Below are 15811 nucleotides of genomic sequence, written 5' to 3'. Positions count from 1 at the left end.
AAAAATATTTTCTTTTTCTTTCTTTTTTTCTTTTCTTTCTTTTTTTTTTTTTTTTTTTTTTTTTTGAGACAGAATCTCGCTCTGTCTCAAAATCTTGCTCTGTAGCCCAGGCTGGTGTGCAGTGGTGTAATCTCAGCTCACTGCAACCTCCACCTCCCGGGTTCAAGCTATTCTTGTTCCTCAGCCTCCTTAATAGCTGGGATTACAGGTGTGCACCACCACACCCAGCTAACTTTTATACTTTTAGTAGAGTTGGGGTCTTGCTATTTTGACCAGACTGGTCTCAAACTCCTGGACTCAAGTGATCTGCCTGCCTTGGCAGGCAGATACTACCTTTTAGTTTATTTTGTTCTTTTAATGGTATTTGATTTAAAATCTTTGTCTTGTAAGTCTAATATGTTGGGTTTTATTTTTTAACCCTACTTTCTGTTGATTGTTTTCTTTCCTGTGTATTAGACACACTTTTCTATTTTTTCATATGTCTTGTAATTTTTATTGAAACCTGCATATTTTAAATAAAATGCATGGCAACTCTGGGAATTAGGTCTCTACCCCTTTCCCAGAGTTTGTTGTTGTTTCTTTTTCTGTTTATCTGTTTCTTTGTTTAGTGACTTTCCTGGATTTATTCTGTAAAGTCTGTGTTCTTTGTTATGCACAGCCACTGAAGTCTTGTCACCACTCAGTTATTTTAGTAGTCAAATAATGATTGCACAGAAATTTCCTGAAATGCCTTGAACAAGTAAGTCTCTCATCCTTTGCAGAGAGACCTTGTGGTGTGGGTTGGGGTATGCTTTCAGTGCTCTAGCAGTTTACAGCTATGCTTTATGTCTCATTTCTTGTTTGCAAAGAGCCTTAGGTGAGCCATGGATAAGTTATTAAAATCTTGTCTTTTCTTGGCATATTCCAGCCCTGCACATGCACCTTTAGATTCCCAGGAACATGTTAGAGATTTTCAAAACTCCTTATGGAGGTCTCATTTTCCTTATTTCCTTTTTATTTTTTGGTCTCTTGATTATCCCAACTGGAGTGGTGACCCTTGGTAGCTACGTTGTTTAGCAATTGCCTCTGATTTTTTTTTTTACAAGTGTCCCGAACACAAATATTTTTCACTCATTGTGCTTCAAGTCAGTTCAAATAAAGACAAACCTTGAGAATGGGATTTTTTCAGTAGCTCCAAGACAGACAGGTCAGATAATAAGAATTCTCTGAGGATGAAGCTTTGGGGGAGCTCAACTTCATTCTCCTCCCTCCAGTGGCTGCTGGACTGCTGTGTTTCACAGGTACCACCATTCCAAACCCACTGATTTTCAGGGATCTTACAGTGCTAGGAGAAAGGAAATAGGAATAGGGCAAGTTAAATTGTCAAAAAGCTGAATGTTCTTACTAAGACTCAGCCAATTTCCTCGAATAAACTTTCCTTGTATTGCAAGCCTTTGGTTAATTTCCAGAGCACTTAAAAAGATGATTTTAACAATTGTTTATCAGTATTCTCATTGATTTTATGAAGGGATGGAGTTTTAAAAGTCTTACTTTGCCAAATTTGCATTCCAATAAATTTAATAATTTAATTTGTAAATATTTGTATTTACTATAGTACTGATAATTTAAGTACCTAATAAAGTGTTTGTAAAAAAATTTTAAACAAATGTGATAATAAATAAATAGAAATAAAACTTCTAATATTCCCTTCTATACCTCAATAGAGCATCTTTCTGGGATATGAGCTTCCCATTTTGAAGACATTTGTCAAATTTCACTTCTGGTGTGACTAATATGTATAATATCAGTATTTTTTAAAGCTTTTAATTTAAGTTTATAAGAAGTATATGTTTAAAACTTCAAACATCAGAGGGTATTCAGGAATTCTCTTTTTTAAGCAAGGGTAGTAATGAACACAATACTCCATATTCCATGGAAACTTTGGCTCTCACAAAGTAGAGCATGAATCTGCAAACTACAGACTGTAAGTCAAATCCAGCCTACTGGGGGCAAAGTCTTGCCAAGGCTTTTTTTTTTTTTAATTGCTATTCAAAGGCAGAGATGAGTAGTTGCTACAGAGACTGTGTGGCCCACAAAGCCTAAAATGTTTACCATCTGGCCCTTTACAAAAAAATGTTTTCTCACGCATGGAATAGAACAAGACTCACAGTTTGTACTGGACTTTAATGGAACAAGACTTACAGTTTTCTCTGGACTTTAGTGCTTCTCAGAACTTGGGATGCAACCAAATTATTAACTGTATTTCAAAATAAGTACAGATTGTTAAGTCCTGCCCCAGGAATCATAACAACAGTGAAATATTTGCTCTCTGATTTTCATTTTGATTTGGTAGATGGTGAGCATTGTTAGGAGACTAGTGGTAGGAAGCCAAGCTAAGCTTCATAAGTGAAGGAGAAATAAAATCATTTGCAGACAACCAAATGCTAAGAGAATTCATTACTGCCAAACTTGCCTTACAAGAGAGTACTAAACATGGAAATGAAAGAACGGTACTATCCATCACAAGAACACACTTGAGTCCATGGACCATTGACATTATAAAACAACTACACGATCAAGTCTATATAACAACCAGCTAACAACATGATGACAGGATTAAATTTGCACATATCAATATTGACCTTGAATGTATATTGTCTAAACATTACACGTAAGAGGCAAAGAGTGGCAAGTCAGATAAAGCAAGACCCAAATGAATGTTGTCACCCACAGGCTCAAAGTAAATGGGTATGGAAAAACCTATCAAACAAATGGAAAACAAAAAAGACCAGGAATTGCTATTCTTATTTCAGACAAAACAGACTTTAAACCAGTAACAATCAAAAAGAACAAAGAAGGGCCTTACATAATGATAAAGGGTTTAATTCAACAAAAAAATTGAAAGACCTAACTATCCTAAATATGTATGCACCCAACACTGGGAGCACCCAGATTCATAAAACATTCTTAGAGACCTATGAGGAGACTTAGCCAGTGGACAATAATTGTGGGAGACTTTAACATCCCCGACTGGCAGTATTAGAGCATGAAGGCAGAGAATGATGAAAGATATTCAGGAAATAAAGTTAATACTTTACCAAGTGGAACTGACAGACACCTATAGGAACACTTCATCCAGCAACACAATATACATTCTTCTTATCTGCACATGGCACATACTCTAAAATCAACCATGCACTGGATAATAAAGTGATTCTCAACAAATTGTTAAAAAGCAAAGTCATACCAACCACACTCCCAGACCATAGCACAATAAAAACAAAAATAAATACTCAGAAAACCTCTAAAACAATACAATTACATGGAAATCAAACAATTTACTCCTGGATGACTTTTAGGTAAACAATGAAATTAAGGCAAAAATCAAGAAGTTCTTTGAAACTAATGAAAATGAAGATACAACATACCAGAATCTCTGGAACACAGCTGAAGCAGTGCTAGGAGGAAAGATTATAGTGCCAAACAGCTACATCGAAAAGTGAGAAAGAGCTCAAATTAATAACCTAACATCAGAACTAGAGGAACTAGAGAAGCAAGAGCAAACCAACTTCAAAGCTAGTGTAAGAAAAAGAAATAACAAAAATCAGAACTAAACTGAATAAAATTGAGACATGAAAAACCCTACAAAAAATCGATAAAAACCAAAAGTTGGTTCTTTGAAAGAATAACTAAAATTAAAAGACCAATAGCTAGACTAATAAAGAAAAAGAGATGATCCAAATAAACACAATCAGAAATGAGAAAGCAGATATTACCACTGACTTCACAGAAATACAAAAATCCCTGAGACAGCTATGAGCACCTCTATGCATACAAACTAGAAAACCTAGAAGAAATGGATAAATTCCTGGAAACATATGACCTCCCAAGATTGAACCAGGAAGAACAGTCCAATAAGGATTTCTGAAATTAAAACTGAACAGACCAATAACGAGTTCTGAAATTGAATCAGCAACAAAATCCCACCAACCAGAAAAAGTTCTGGAAAAGACAAATTTACAGCCAAATTCTACCAGAGATATAAAGAAGAGCTGGTACCAATACTCTTGAAACTATTTCTAAAAACTGAGAAGTAGGGACTACTTTATAACTTATTCTATGAGGCCACCATCACCCTGATACCAAACCTGGCAGAAACACAAGAAAAGAAAATTTCAGGCCGACATCCTTAATGAACATAGATGCAAAAATCCTCAATAAAATGCTAGCTAATATGGTTTGACTCTGTGTCCCCGCCCAAATCTCATCTTGTAGCTCCCATAATTCCCCTGTGTTGTGAGACGGACCCAGTGGGAGATGACTGAGTTGGGGCAGGTCTTTCCCATACTGCTCTCATGATAGTGAATGGGTCTCACGAGATCTGGTGGTTTTAAAAATGGGAGTTTCTCTGCACAAGCTCTCTCTATGCCTGCTGCCATCCATATAAGATGTGACTGGCTTGTCTTGCCTTCCTGCCATAATTGGGAGGCCTCTCCAGCCATGTGGAACTGTAAGTCTAATAAATGTCTTCCTTTTGTAAATTGCCAAGTCTCATATATGTCTTTATCAGCAGCATGAAAATTGACTAATATAGTAAATTGGTACCAATAGAGTGAGGTGCTGCTGAAAGGATACCCCAAAATGTGGAAGCAACTTTGGAACTGGATAACAGGCAGGGGTTGGAACACTCTGAAGGGCTCCGAAGACAGGAAAATGTGGGAATGTTTGGAACTTCCTAGAGACTTGCTGAATGGCTTTGTCCAAAATGCTGACAGTGATATGGACAATGAAGTCCAGATTGAAGTGGGCTCAGATGGAAATAAGGAACTTGTTGGGAACTGGAGCAAAGATGACTCTTGTTACATTTTGGCAGAGATTGGTGGCATATTTCCCCTGCCCTAAATGTGTGGAACTTTGAACTTGAGAAAGATGACTTAGGGTATCTGGTGGAAGAAATTTCTAAGTGACAAAGCATTCAAGATGTGACTTGGGTGTTGTTAAAAGTATTCAGTTTTAAAAGGGAAAGAAGAGCATAAAAGTTTGGAAAATTTGCAGCCTGACAATGGGATAGAAAAGAAAATCCCATTTCTGAGGAGAAATTCAAGCTGGCTGCAGAAATTTGAATAAGTAACAAGGAGCTGAATGCTAATCACCAAGACAATGTCAAAAATGTTTCTAGGGCATGTCAGAGACCTTTGCAGCAGCCCTTCCAACAAGAGGCCCGGAGGCTGAAGAGGAAAAATGGTTTCGTGGGTGGGGCCTCCAGGGTCCCTCTACTATGTGCAGTCTAAGGACTTGGTGCCCTGCATTCCAGCTGCTCCAGCTATGACTAAAAGGAGGCAAGGTACAGCTCACACTGTTGCTTCAGAGGGTGGAAGCCCCAAGCCTTGGCGGCTTCCACGTGGTGTTAGGCCTATGGATGCACAGAAATCAAGAATTGCACCCACATTTCAGAGGATGTATGGAAACATCTGGATGACCAGGCAGAAGTTTGCTGCAGGGGTGGGGTGCTCATGGAGAACTTTTGCTAGCGCAGTGCGGAAGGGAAATGTGGGGTCAGAGCCCTCCAACAGAGTTCCTACTGGGGTACCACCTAGTGGAGCTGTGAGAAGAGGGTCACTGTCTTCCAGACCCCAGAATAATAGCTCCACCAACAGCTTGCACCATGCACCTGGAAAAGCCACAAACACTTAGTGTCAGCCCATGAAAGCAGCCAGGAGGGGCACCATACCCTGCAAAGCCCCAGGGGCAGAGTTGCCCAAGGTCATGATGCAAAGTCACACCTCCTGCATCAGTGTGACCTAGATGTGAGACATGGAGTCAAAGGACATAATTTTGGAGCTTTAAAATTTGACTACCCTGCTGGATTTTGGTCTTGAATGGGGCCTATAGCCCCTTTGTTTTGGCCAATTTCTCCCATTTGGAATGGCTGTATTTACCTAATTCTGTTTCCCCATTGTATCTAGGAAGTAACTCACTTGCTTTTGACTTTATAGGCTCATAGGGAGAAGGAATTGCCTTGACTCAGATGAGACTTTGGACTGTGGACTTTTGAGTTACTGCTGAAATGAGTTGAGACTTGGGGGACCATTGGGAAGGCATAATTGGTTTTGAAATGTGAAGATATGAGATTTAGGAGGGGCCAGGGGTAGAATAATATGGTTTGGCTCTGTGTTCCCACTCAAATATCATCTTGTAGCCCCCATAATTCCCAGGTGTTGTGGGAGGGACCTGGTGAGAGATGACTGAATCATGGGGCAGATCTTTCCCATGCTGTTCTCATAATAGTGAATGGGTCTCCTGAGATCTGATGGTTTTGAAAACAGGAGATTCCCTGCACAAGCTCTCTCTTTGCCTGCTGCCATCCACATAAGACATGACTTGCTCCTCATTGCCTTCTGCCATGATTGTGAGGCCTCTCTAGCCACCTGGAACCATAAATCCAATAAACGCTTTTTCCTGTATAAATTACCCAGTGTCAGGTATTTCTTTATCAGCAGCATGAAAATGGACTAATACACTAGCAAACTAAATCCAGTAGCACATCAAGAAGATAATTCATCACTATCAAGTAGGCTTTACCCTGAGATTCAAATTTGGTTTAACATACACAAATTTAGCATACACAAATCAATACTATGATTCATGACACATACACACACACACACACACACACACACACACACACCCCAAACAAAACAAAACAAAACAAAAACCAAAAACACATGATCCCCCCATAGATACAGAAAGGCTTTTGATAAAATTTAACATTCCTTCATGTCAAAAGCCTTCAACAAACTAGACATAAAAGGAATATATCTCAAAATAATAAGTCATCTAAGACAAACCCACAGCCAACATTATACTGAATGGGCAAATCTGAAAGCATTCTCTCTGAGAACCAGAACAGGGTTAGGATGCCCACTTTTACCACTCCTATTCAATATAAGTACTGGAAGTCCTAACCAGAGCAATGAGGCAAGAGAAAGAAATAAAAGTTATCCAAATAAAAAGAGAGAAAGTAAAACTATCTCTCTCTGTAGATGATACGATTCTATACTTAGAAAACCCCATGTTCTCTGCCCAAAGGCTCCTAGATCTGATAAACAATTTCAGCAAAGTTTCAGAATGCAAAATCAATGTACAAAAATTAGTAACCTTTCTATACACCCATAATATCCAAGTTGAGAGCCAAATCAAGAATTCAATCCCATTTATGATGGCCATAAAAAGAATAAAATACCTGGGAATACAGTTAACCAGGTAGGTGAATAATTTTGACAATGAGAATGATAAAGCATTGCTGAAAGAAATCACTGGTGATGAAAACAAATGGAAAAACATTCCATAGTCATGGATAGGAAGAATCAATGTTGTTAAAGTTGTTAAAATGGCCCCACGGCCCAAAGCAATTTAATGCTATTCATATCAAACTACCAACTTCATTTTTCACAGAATTAGAAAAAAACAATTCTAAAATTCATATGGAACCAAAAAAGATTTTGAATAGTCAAAGCCATGCTAAGCCAAAATAACAAAGCCATAGGTATCATGCTACCCAACTTCAATCTGTACTACAAGTGTAAAATAACAAAAACAGCAGGATACTAGTGCAAAAATACACACATAAACCAATGGAACAGAATAGAGAGCCCAAAATAAAGCCACACATCTACAACCATCTGACCTTTGACAAAGCTGACAATAAGAATCAATGTGGAAAGGCTTGCCTATTTAATAAATGGCACTGGGATAACTGGCTGGCCACTTGCAGAAGATTCAAACTGGACCCCTTCCTTTGACCATATACAAAAATCAACTGAAGGTTGATTACACGTTTAAAGGTAAAACCTAAAACTATAAAAACCCTAGAAGAAAACCTAGGAAATACCATTCTGGAATTTGGAAATGATTTCATGAATAAGGCTCTAGAAGAAATTGCCACAAAAACAAAAACTGACAAGTGAGACTGATAAAGTTTAGATATTTGTTCCTGCCCAAATCTCATGTTGAAATGTAATCCCCAACGCTGGAGATGGGGCCTGGTAGGAGGTGTTTGGATCATGGGTCAGACCCCACCATGAATGTCTTGGGCTACCCCCCCTTAATGATAAGTGAGCTCTCCTTCTAAGTTTACATGAGATCTGGTCATTTAAAAGTGTGTGGCACCTCCCCTTCCCCACCCTCTGTTTCTCTCTTGCTCCTGCTTTTGCCTTGTGAAGTGTTTTCTTCCTCTTTGCTTTCTGCCACGAGTAAAAGCTACTTGAGACCTCCCTAGTAGCAGATGCTGGTGCAATGCTTCCTGTACAGACTGCAGAACTGTGCCAACTAAGCCTCTTTTCTTAGAAATAACTCAGTATCCTATATTTCTTCATAGCAATGCAAGAGCAGCCTAATACAGAAAATTAATACAGAAAATTAATACAGAGAAGTGGGACATTGCTTTAAAGATACCTGAAAATGTTGACACGGCTTTAGAACTAGGTAATAGGCAGAGGCAGGGAGAATTTGCAGGGTTCAGAAGGAGACAGAAAGATGAGAGAAAATTTTGAACTTCTTAGAGATTGACTAAATGATTGTGACTAAAACGTTAATAGTAATATGGACATTGAAGTCCAGACTGCTGAGGACTCAGGTAGAAATGCGGAACTTACTGGGAACTGGTGCAAAGGGCACACATGTTATGCCTTAGCAAAGAACGTGGCTGTGTTATGTCCATGACCTAGAAATCTATGGAAGTTTAAACTTGAGAACAATGGTTTAGTATACCTGGTGGAGGAAATTTCTTTCCCTTTTTTTTTGAGATAGAGTCTCACTTTATCACCAGGCTGGAGTGCAGTGGTGCAATCTCCGCTTACTGCAACCTTTACCTTCCGGTTCAAGTGATTCTCTTGCCTCAGCCTCCTGAGTAGCTGGGACTACATGCACATGCACATGCCACCACACCCGGCTAATTTTTTTAGTAGAGGCAGGGTTTCACCATGTTGACCGGGATGGTCTTGATCTCTTGACCTTGTGATCTGCCTGCCTTGGCTTCCCAAAGAGCTGAAATTACAAGTGTGAGTCACTGCACCCAGCCTGGTGGAGGAAATTTCTAAGCAGCAAAATGTTCAAGATGTGGTATGGCTGCTTTTAACAACCTACATTCAGATATGGGTGAAAAAAATGACTTAAAGTTGGAACTTATATTTAAAGGGGAAACAGAGTGTAAAAGTTTGGAAAATTTGCAGCCTGGCCATGTGACAGAGAAAGAAAAAGCTTTTTTAGATGAGGAAATCAAGCAGGATGTGGAGCAACCACTTCCTAGAAAAATCTGCATAACTAAAAGAGAGCTGAGTAATATCCAGAATCTACAAAGAACTAAAACAAATTTACAGGAAAAAACAACCAACCTCATCAAAAAGTGAGCAAAGTGTATGAACAGACACTTCTCAAAAGGAGACATTTATGCAGTCAACAAACCTGAAAAAAAGTTCATCATCACTGGTCATTAGAGAAATGCAAATTAAAACCATATTGAGATACCATCTCATGCCAGTTAGAATGGCAATCATTAAAAAGTAAGGAAACAACAGATGCTGGAGAGGATGTGGAGAAATAGGAACGCTTTTACGCTGTTGGTAGGAGTGTAAGTTGCTTCAGCTATTGTGGAAGACAGTGTGGTGATTCCCCAAGGATCTAGAACTAGAAACACAATTTAACCTGGCAATCCCATTACTAGGCATATACCCAAAGAATTATAAGTTGTTCTGTTATAAAGACACATGCACACATATGTTTATTGCAGCACTGTTCACAATAGCAAAGACTTGGAACCAACCCAAATGTCCATCAATGATAGACGGGATAAAGAAAATGTGGCACATATACACCATGGAATACTATACAGCCATAAAAAAGGACAAGTTCATGTCCTTTGCAGGGCCATGGATGAAGCTGGAAACCATCATTCTCAGCAAACTAACACAAGAACAGAAAACCAAACACTGCATGTTCTCACTCATAAGTGGGCGTTGAACAATGAGAACACATGGACACAGGGAGGGGAACATCACACACCAGGGCCTGTTGGGGGGCAGGGAGTTAGGGGAAGGATATCATTAGGAGTAATACGTAATGTAGATGACGGGGTGATGGATGCAGCCAACTACCATGGCACCTGTATACCTATGTAACAAACCTGTATGTTCTGCACACATACCTCAAAACTTAAAGCAAAATAAAAATAAATAAAAATTTAAAGAAAAGAGAGAGCCAAGTATTGATAGCAAAAATAATGGGAAACTTTCACTGCAATGCCTCCCATCACAGGCCCAGCAACCTAGGAGGGAAGAATAGTCTCTTGAGCCAGACCCAGGACACCACTGACCCGGGCAGCCTTGCGACACTGCTTCCTGCATCCTCGTTGCTCCAGTTTGAGCATTGACACAAAGGGCCCCAGATGCTGTTTGTGCCACCACTCCAGAGAGCTCAAGCTGCCATAAACCTTTGTATCTTCCATGTGGTATGAAGCCTGCAGGTGCACAGCTGTGCAAGAGTGAATAAGGTTTGGGATCCTCTGCCTAGATTTCAGAGGATGTATGGAAAAGCCTGAATTCCCAGGCAGAAGTCTGCTACAGGCGTGGAGCCCCCACAGAGAACCTCTACTAGGACACTGCCAAGTAGAAATGTGAGGTTGGAGCCCTTACAGGGGACTGCCTACTGGAGCTGTAGGAAAGCAGGTACCATCCAGCAGACCACAGAATGGTAGATCCTCTTGCAGTTTGCACAGAGCCCCTGAAAAAGCTACAGGTGCTCAATAACTCCTTAAAGCAGCTGTAGGCGCTGTACCCAGCAAAGCCACCAGGGTGGAGCTGTCCATGGCATTGGGAGCTTAGCCCTTGCACTGGTATGCCCTGGATGTGGGACATGGAGTCAAGGGAAATTATTTTGGAGCCTTACAGTTTAATGGCTGTCCTACTGGGTTTCAGACTTGCATGGGGCCTATATCTCCTTTCTTTTGTCCAATTTCTCCCTTTTGTAACTAAGACTGTTTACCCACTGCCTGTACCCCCATTGTATCTTGGAAGCAAATAATTCATTTTGCCTTTATAGGCTCATAGGTGGAAGGAACTCATTTCCAGATAAGACTTTGGATTTGGGACTTGGAACTTTTGAGTTAATGCTGGAATATGTTCAGACTTTGCAAGGACTATTAAGAAGAGGTTATTGTATTTTGAAATGTGAGAATAATCTGAGATTTGGGAGAGTCCAGGAGCAGAATAATGTAGTTTGGATATTTGTCCCTTCCCAAATCTCTTGTTGAAGTATAATCCCCATTGTTGGTGATGAGCCCTGGTGGGAGGTGTCTGGATCATGGGGCCATCCCTCATGAATGGTTTTGGCTATTCCCTTGGTGATAACTCCTCTTTCCCACCCTCTCTCTTGCTCCTATTTTCACCATGTGAAGCACCTGCTCCTGCTTCACCTTCTGCCATGAGTAAAAGCTTTTTGAGGCCTCCCTAGAAGCAGATGCTGGTCCAGTGCTTCCTGTACAGCCAGCAGTACCGTGAACCAATTAAACGTCTTTTCGTATAAATTACCCAGTGTCAGGCATTTATTTATAACAATGCAAGAATGGCCTAATACAAGGACCTTATTAAACCAAAGAGCTTCTGCACAGCAAAAGAAAATACCAACAGAGTGAACAGACAACTGGCAGAAAGGGAGAAAATATCTGCACCCTATGCATCCAAAAAAGGTCTAATATCTAGAATCTATAAGGAACTTAAACAAAATTAATAAGCAGAAAATAAACAACCCCATTAAAAATTTGGCAAAGGGCATGAACAGACACTTCTCAAAGGAAGACATATATATACAGCCAGCAAGCATATGAAAAAAATGCTCAACATCACTGATTATTAGAGAAATGCAAACCAAAACCACAATGAGATCCAGTTTCATACCTGTCAGAATGGGTATTATTATAAAGTAAAAATCTACAGATGCTGGTGAGGTTGTGGAGAAAAGGGAAAGCCCATACACCACTGGTGGTAACGTAATTAGTTCAGCCACAATTGAAAGTTTGGAGATTTCTCAAAGAACTTAGATCTACCATTTGACCCAGCAATCCCATTACTGGGTATATTCCCAAAGAAATATAAATTGTTCTACAAAGACACATGAGGCACACATATGTTCATTGCAGCACTATTCACAATAGTAAAGACATTGAATCAATGTAAATGCCTATCAGCAGTGGACTGAACAAGGAAACGTAGTTCATATAAACCATGGAATGCTATGTAACCATAAAAAAGAATGAAATTCTGTCCTTTGCAGCAACATCAATGGAGCTGGAGGCATTATCCTAAGCAAATTAATGCAGGAACAGAAAACCAAATACTGCAAGTTCTCACTTACATATGGGAACTAAACATTGAGTACACATGGACACAAAGAAGGAAATAATAGATACTGGAGCCTACCTCCTAGTGGGTGGAGAATGGGAGGAGGGTGAGGATCAAAAAAAGACTTATCAAGCACTATGCTCATTACCTGGATATGAAATAATTTGTACATGTAATACCCATAACACATAATTACCCGTATAACAAACCTGCATGTATACCTCCTTGAACATAAAATAAAAGTTGGAAGCCAAACAAACAATCCTTTGTAGTTTCCTTATGTCCTACCCACACTCTTATAAATAATTGCTGTATTTAACTCTCTTAAATGATATTAATTTGAGTGTTCCTTCCCTTCAGCTGGAAATCTAATACCTGAAGTCTTTCTACTCTTCTTAGCCATAAACTTTTAGTCCTTTCTTTCTCCATATTAAACCTTTAGTCCTCAAATACTATCTTTCTCTCTCTGCTTTGTGCTATCCTGAAATTTAATAATTATACTTTTTAAATTTTTTAACCAAGTTATTCATATAATTGTAAACAGTTTAGGGATAAGAATAATACCTGTAGAAAGTTACTACAACACATTATCCCTCTCTCCTGATTGAGTGGATTTATTTATAACATACATTCGTATAATTCCACCAGTTACTAATTTACTGAGAAAGTTTTCAATCCTTATGCCTGCATTTTGGTCATTCTTTAATTTCCATGCCCTCTGATTCCTCCAAAGGCCTTAATCATAGGAAGTGCAAGATTTCAGTGCTTACACATATTTAGCCTCTCTCTATCCCTCAATCTTCAGCTTCTGCCAGGTAGCAGACAGAAATTCAGATATGCTTGCCAAATGGCAGTCTGATGGAAGATTTCAGCTTTTTCTATCTTGGCCTCCTTTTGAAGCATCATGTAGGAAGGCTCTGTGTTGATGCTCTCATGATACTTGCCGTTTTACACCTGATCACACCTGCTGACATTAAGGAGCATCAGCATACTAACAACAGACCTTTCTTAATTTTCCTCTGTAGCCAGACTGCATCACACTGAGCACTGTGAGCTAGAGAATTAAGATCAATCTGAGGTATCGGGTGAAGTTAGTCCATTTGACATGACACCATAATATATTTTATTTAAACTATATAATATGTTTGTAAAGGTCTCTGTATCCTGATTATGGATAAGCCTAAACAAAGACAGATTTTTCAAAATTCTCTGTAAGTAATTGGCTCATAATTGCTTTTATGGAATTTCTCATCGGTAATCTGTCATTAAATCTTCTTCAGAGAGTCTAATATAAATGATCAAAAATAAATTGCTGTTATTATTTTGTGTTTATGAGGATACTGCTCTTATTTGTACAAGTATTTTCAGTCCCTAAATATATTTTCATGAATCAAAGTCAACTTTAGAGTACTATCTCTTTATGAGATAGACATTGACAGTAGGAAGGAGAAAAAAAAATATGTAGAGAGATTTCAAATTTCAATTTGGGTCTTAACTTCTTGGATTCTATACAGAAGAACTAGGAAACATGTGCAAACTCATTTCATTTTTGTGTTTCCTTCAAGGATTGGGAGCATATTGGTTAATTAATGAAGAAACAGGTCAATAGGGGAACACAGGATAAAAGGGCTAAATCATTATTACTAACTAGTGATTCTTCTATCCTTACTTACTAATGATGTGACTATTTCAAAATTGAAAAGTGCATCATTTAACATCTTTTTTTCTTGTTTTTCCTTGAATAATAATAATGCTAATAGTAATAGTAAATATTTAATACACACTTACTGTGGTTGGCCCAAAGTCTGGAAACATAATCAAATGTGCACTAAAATGGTTATTAGGTTATTAGTATTACGTTACAATATATGATTTGTTCAGAAGCCTTACCTGATACTTTCAGTGCCTTGCCTCTCATCAGGCTAGAAAGGATCATCCTCAGATAAGCTTCATAGAACTTGCATCTTATATGGTTGAAAGGCAAGCGTTTTGGGAATCACTGGGACAGTTCTGCAAGGCACCTCCAATTCCTTGGGTGTTTGACAAGATGATCTCTTTCGTTGGTTAGGACCGTTGACTGTGACTATTTCCTCTACCTTGTTGGAAATACATAATTGTTCACAGAAGAGTTTGTCTAACACACTAATATCTTGAATTTTTAAGCTAGTTTTCTAATTGTACTATGGGAAATGGTAGCTCTTCCAAGATGATATGCAAAGAAGGGCTCTGCAATCGTTATGATCAGCCATTTCATTTGCTTATCAGCATAAGCCCAGTGTATTCATCTTTCATCAACCTGTCAAACATATAAAATGACGATATCTATGTTTCCAGATTTTACAGAACCTCCTGTATATGCTGGGGAATCTTCTAAGGGAATCTTCTAAGAATTTTTTGTTTAATCCTTTTAACAAATCTGAGTTGGCTTTTATTATTATTTCCATTTCACAGAGGAAAATGTAAAGGCACAAGGACATTAAGTAACTTGCTCAAGATCACAGAGCTGGTAAATGTCAAATCATGGGTCTTGTGTTTTAGGAAGGATAATAAAAGGAGAAAAATGAGTGAAGTAATATTGTATAGGTAGTAGAACACAAATATTTTGCTGTATGTTTATACAATCTAACTGAATGTTAAATGTAACCTGCTTTCTTGCTTGGATATTAGATGTCAAACTTTTAAGACATGTCAAAATCGTTTTCAGAGAGTTTTTCTGATATCCATACTTTTCCATGAAAGTACTGTGTGGCCATGGACAAATTTTTAGTATCTTCATACCTTCAAAAAATAGAGATGATTATTTTAGTCCTCTATGAGGTAAGTTGCTATTTGGGAATTTGAATGTAAACTCTTTTTTTTATTTCCTTGGAAGAAAGTCACACTATAAAAGCAAATTTGGGCTATTATAATGACAAGTGTGTGAGTGTACATTAATTTCTCCCTTATGTTCTTATTGCCAGCAGATGGAGGTCGAAATTGAATTGCTGCTGACTGTTGTCCCTTGTTATGGCCTGTGGAGATATGACAATTGAGGAAGAACTTAGAGGAATGCCAAGTAACAGAGCATAAAGCTGTGGGTGTGGCCCACTGCCTTGGACATTTTATGGCTGATAGCACTTGGCAAGGAAAAAATGCAGCCTTGAAAGTAGCCTTGCAAATAGATTTCAATATCAGCCATGCCTCCACAGTCACCTCTATTTGATATGTCCTGTAATATATGCTTTGTCAAAATCCACTCTTCTAATACTCACCTACTTCACTGGTCCCCTTGCAAACTGCCTAAATAACTAAATAAATAACACTTGAAGAATTTGTTTCATTACACATTTGGGCACAGATAATACAGGCAAGGCACATGAAACCCCTTGTCCATCTACTTTCAATTCCTTTTGGGCTTGCCTTTTTTTTTTTTTTTTTTTTTTTTTTTTTTTTTTTTTTTT

The 15811-nt window shown here is 38.5% G+C and overlaps 1 long non-coding RNA gene across 1 annotated transcript; it reads left to right on the top strand.

Moving 5' to 3' along the window:
- Positions 1–1697: 1697 nt before the first annotated feature.
- On the top strand, positions 1698–15754 carry LOC116529886. The gene is made up of 2 exons (XR_004259726.1): positions 1698–1762; positions 15332–15754. It is a non-coding gene; the product is annotated as an uncharacterized LOC116529886 (long non-coding RNA).
- The last annotated feature ends 57 nt before the right edge of the window (positions 15755–15811 follow it).

Source organism: Sapajus apella, unplaced genomic scaffold (genome assembly GCF_009761245.1).
Source record: "Sapajus apella isolate SASKATOON/1434 unplaced genomic scaffold, GSC_monkey_1.0 scaffold64, whole genome shotgun sequence".
Classification (NCBI taxonomy): domain Eukaryota; kingdom Metazoa; phylum Chordata; class Mammalia; order Primates; family Cebidae; genus Sapajus; species Sapajus apella.
The sequence above is the reverse complement of the archived record's forward strand: the minus strand, read 5'-3'. Positions and strand labels throughout refer to the sequence as shown.